The sequence below is a fragment of the Girardinichthys multiradiatus genome, chromosome Y (genome assembly GCF_021462225.1).
Source record: "Girardinichthys multiradiatus isolate DD_20200921_A chromosome Y, DD_fGirMul_XY1, whole genome shotgun sequence".
Classification (NCBI taxonomy): domain Eukaryota; kingdom Metazoa; phylum Chordata; class Actinopteri; order Cyprinodontiformes; family Goodeidae; genus Girardinichthys; species Girardinichthys multiradiatus.
The window spans coordinates 21,565,045-21,570,251 of NC_061818.1; the positions used below are offsets into that span (position 1 = coordinate 21,565,045).

The 5,207-nt window shown below is 39.9% G+C and overlaps 1 pseudogene; it reads left to right on the plus strand.

Moving 5' to 3' along the window:
• The first annotated feature begins 231 nt into the window (after positions 1-231).
• LOC124864392 lies at positions 232-3,978 on the plus strand (annotated as a pseudogene).
• Positions 3,979-5,207: the final 1,229 nt, after the last annotated feature.

Genomic DNA, 5,207 nt, shown 5'->3' on the forward strand with positions numbered 1-5,207 from the left:
AGAAGTGACAGTCGTGGTCATTTGTTTCTTGGTAGACAATAGCTGCACATTGGTAAAGTAACCTAATGAAAGGTAGTGGCACATATATTTGGAGAAAGTGACGGCAAATGGGTTATCATTTGTTTAGGACTAACGGCTTAAGTTAAAATTATCCGTGTGTAATTATTTAACTCTGTGATGGGCCAAAACTTAATCGAAAGGTTTTATTTTGAAATTCAGGCCAAACCGGAAGTCGCGTTTCTTGTGTCAGTGAGACACAGCGCGAGGGATTAAATAAAACAGCGATGTCGTTTTGCTCTTTTTTCGGCGGAGAGGTCTTTAAAGACCACTTTAAACCAGGTATCTTCTTCGTTACATTTACTTCTGATGACGTTTTTACATTTTCGGATCAATGTTCGCTGTCTGTCGGTATTTATGTCACTGCTTGCGTCATGCGATATGTAATTTCTAAAGTGTGTGCGACATAAATAGTTGTTTCTGTGTTTTAAAACCTAATGGGGGGCGTTAGCATTCTGCTTGTAGTAACATGTTCCTCCAGTTGTAGACACAAACGTTTTTTTTTGTTTTTTTTAGCTGGTTTAGATGTTTTGCATCCATTCTTTATGTTAAACAAAAACTGTTACAAAACAAGATAATTATTACAGTTGGTTAGTTCCGCCAGAGGAGACATCCTTTCTTAAATGTTGAAAACTTGTATGTGCCTTGGTCTGGTGAATATATTCACCTGAACAAGGCATATATATATCCTACAAGTAGGTGAAACGTAATAGGAACTTATTACACTAAAGGAATAATAATATTTCATGTTTTGGCACATAACAGCAGGAGTTTGTTTCTACCAGCTTTGCCCATCCAGACACTGAAATATTTGCCCATTGTTATTTGCAATATAGCTCAAACTCAGACAGACTGAACGGGGAGCATGTGTTGACGTATTCGTCGGCGGTTTTCCATTGGATTTGGATCAGACTTTGACTAGGCCATTGATCAAAGTAACCTTGCCCTGGCTATGGGTGTTTGTGAAGGGTCACTATCCTGCTGGAAGGTGAACCTTTGTTCCAATCTCCAGTCTTTTGCAGCCTCTAATAAGTTTTTTTTTTCTAGGATTGCCTTTTATTTAGCTCTGTCCATCTTCCTATCATCAATGAGCAGCTTCCCTGTTTCTGTGGACGAAACGCATTCCCACAGCATCATGCTGCCACCACCACCTTTCACAATGTGGATAGTGCATTCATGGTTTCTGTTAGGATTATAGTTATTGATTAATTAATATTTATCAAGAATTATAATTTAAAACCGTAATTTGAGAAAATTAATTTCTTAACCAAAAATCCTTATTTATGAATCGAAACCAGAGATGTCTTCTGGTGTTGTAATTGTGGCTCAAAGCTCTTGATAATTACAACCGTTAAATACTAGTACTAGTAATAATTAATAACTATTACTAGATGTCACTGTTTAATTGACCGTTTCTGCCAAAACGTGGGGAACTTTAACCTTATTTTGACTGACAAATCACTCTTGCACAAAATAAACACAAACGCCTTCTCTTTATCTACGTAAATATTTATTAAATCAGCAGCCCTGATACAACTCGCTCTTCCGATTCAATAATCTTCACCTAATCAAACATGCAAAGTCCTACTCAAAGGGGGAAAAATGATCTAACTAAACACAATAAAACAGCCTTGAGTGTGGATGAAATCAAACCAGCAGTTATGACAGTTATGGCAAAATACAAGAGAAAATATGGCGCTAAGCAAAGCTTTGAGTGTAACTCCCCACCAGGCGTCAAGGGTCGTAAAACTTCCCCCAACGTTGGGAGCTCAGCGCGCACAAAGAGTTATAAAACTTTTGGCGGCAACCAATAAAACATGAAGTTGAAGACAAAGAAAATGGTTGATTTTCACCATAAGGTTATTATAGCAGTCCAGTTTTACAGCGCACCTGCGCTCAGGTGTTCACACAGTAAAAACACAACTTGCGAAGCTCGGCGGCTTCAGAGTCCAGCGATCATCAAAATTCAATAACACTTGGCATGCAAATACACTTCAAACACGTTAGACTATAAGTGGTGATTCTAAGTCGCCCTAAAGTCCTACTCTATCCTGCCCAAGCTATTTCTAATAGAAATAAAAAAAAAAAATAGAATGGGATTACTTGATGTAGTCTCCCTTGTAGCAGAGAGAGAGAGAAGGGGAAGGAGTTTCCACGCGTCCGTGGATAACTCAGGAGAGCGGTCAGTTTTCATCCTCTGGCCTCCTTGGCACAAAGGTGAAAAAATATAACGGACCGTCACTAGTCGACTGGAACAAAAAAAATCAAGGATGAAAATTTCTTCTCCTTGAAACCTCCGTGGTTTTTTGGTTACGTGTTAAATCCACGTCTTCGATTGGGAAAGTAAAACATACAAGCCTTCCTATTCTTGCAACCTTAATTCGCTGAGTTTTCTGGCCAGTGGGAGAATGAATGAAAGTCCACGTGGGATTTTCTTCTCCAGAATGATGCTCCAGTTGCTTGGTAACCGCGTCTCGGTTCCCAGCGTGGAAAAAGCACAGGTGGGAGGGAGCTCATTTGTTATATAGCCCACTGTGACATCAGCGCTGCGACGCCCCCGTCCTATCAGCCGCGGTGCCCGCTGGGATTTGTAGTAGCGGAATGGCTGATGACGCCGGAAGGCATGGTGGCGTCCAGCATCGTACAAATGGTCCAATATTCAGCAAACAAATGGTCCAACATTTCATTATAGATTGACCAGAGCACCTTCTTCCACATGTTTGCCGTGTCCCCCACATGGCTTAAGGCAAACTTTAAAGAAGACCTCTCATTGCTTTCTTCTTGCCAGATTTGTGGGATGCACGATTGGTATTTGTCTTGTTAACACATTCTGCCTCCTGCATGTTGATGGGGTGTGAATACATTTGTAATCATTGAAACCGCACCTTTTCTTTCCCTACAATTATTTATCCTTTTTTTCTCAGGGATTTACGTTTGCTCCAAGTGTGACCATGAACTGTTCTCCAGTCGCTCCAAGTACGAGCACTTGTCCCTCTGGCCGGCCTTCACAGAGACTATCCATGAAAACAGTGTATCCAAATATAAGGAGAGGCCCGGGGCTTATAAGGTACCTACAGAACAGGCTTTTGGGTTATTAACTGGCTACTGCAAAACCAATAATTTCTCCAAAAAAAAAAAAAAAAAGACATGATTTACATGTTGTTTTCAGACTGTGTGCCGTGTTGTTCCAGGTGAAGTGTGGAAAGTGTGGAAACGGACTGGGGCATGAATTTGTGAACGATGGTCCATCCAAGGGGGTTTCTCGCTTCTGAATATTCAGCAACTCACTGAAGTTCGTCCCTAAAGGTATAATCTTGACAACTTGGTTTAAGCAACTAATAATAACCAAACCAGGTAACCTCAGTGTAGCAATGCAGTGTCTGCCGAACGTCTTTCTGATTGTCTTTTAGCTAGAATATTAAGTCATTTCTTGAATGAAAACTTCTCGTCCTTATTTTTATCTTCATCCTCAGATAAAGTTGATGGACACTAAGGTGAGCTGTGAAGAAGGAAAGTTGAATGATTAGAAGCTCCTCTGTGCTGCTGAAGGTGTGGACAGTGAATGAAGTGTTCTGGGACAAAGTCCTCTCAGGGAGCACCGGGACTCGGATGAATAATGGCCTCACTGAAGAGCAAGGACAGAGCAGCGGAGGAAACCCTTAAATTATGCAATTATCACAGATTAAACTGCTAGATTGACAGCACAAATCACATCATACACGCACAGACTATTTATATCAAGTTGGTGCTTTTTATTAGCCTGAAAAAGTCTTTTCTGGAAGTTAATCAGTAAGTTTGGAAAGCATATGACATACATGTAATATTCATTCGTTTATTCTATCAAATAAGCATTTAATGCAAATTGTGCACAATGATTTCTATGTTTGAAATAAAATTCAAATAAATATGTTTTTCATCATATTTGTGTGTGCTTAGTGTAACGCATTTTAAAAATACCAGAATGTAAAAAATAAAAAGCTGCTATTGCGGTTAGATGCAAAATACTGCCACTAGGTGGAAGTAGGGATACTAAGATCAGGCGTTACACCAGCATGTCAGAGCTGTTGATACTTGATCTGGAAATACCAGCTGGGTCAGCTTCTCCAAACGTAAAGTGACATCTGAATGGAAGAAAGGTCATATCGCTCTTTTTCTGTGGGAGAGGATTTATAGATATGACTTCCAGCCAGGTGGGTGTCAGAGAGCTGCTTTGCTGAAATTTGTGAGATGTTCCTATCTTTTACATTTTAATCTACTGTTTCCTCTCATTTTAACCTCAGTCTGTTCTGGAGAACAACTACGAGCTTGTGCTCAGCCTTTGTTAAAAAAATGAGAAAAAGTTTTAATTGGAGTAGAAAAGTTAGGCCATAAAACTCTTAATTTCATGGTTAGTAGCTGAAAACTCATAGAAACAAGACAGAAAGGGAAGCATCATCCATCAGTTGATTATTGACTTTGTACCAACTTTTTAGCTGAACTTGTGTCAATTCAATTCAGTGCCTCTAAACTGTTTTGTTTGGTAAATATACATTTTGGTAAAATTTGAAAGAAATTGCATATTTATGACAGGTCAAAGTACCTAAAGGTAGAATACAAAGTAATTTTTTTCCTAAGTGTTTTGCGTGGATACAACATGGCTCACATTTGGAGTCTCAGGTTCAGGTTGGGTGACTTTACTGACCGATTAGGCATAGCTACACCATGGTCATTAAAGCAGGCTTGTCTACCTTTGGCAGTGTGTTCAGGTGGCCTGACAGACAGCTGTGCTGATTGGGTTCAATAAAATACAGTGGACCAACACCAGAAGATGACACCCCAAATCATCACCGACTGTGGAAACGTCTCCCTGGACCTTAGGCAACGTGGATTTTGTGCCTCTCCACTCTTCCTCCAGACTCTTGGACCTTGATTTCTAAACAAACTGCAAAATGTACTTTCATCTAAAAAGAAGACATTGAAGAACTGTGACCAGTCTAGTCTTTTTTCCTTTAGCCCAGATAAGATAAGGTTCAAGAGTGGCTTAAAACAATGAATGTGATGGTTGTAGGCCACTGTTCTGTATTTGGTGGCTTTTCAGGCATCGACTCTAGCTGCAATTCATGCCAGGTTTCCATGCCTTTGTCACCTTTTTCTATCACATTTTTTTCTTC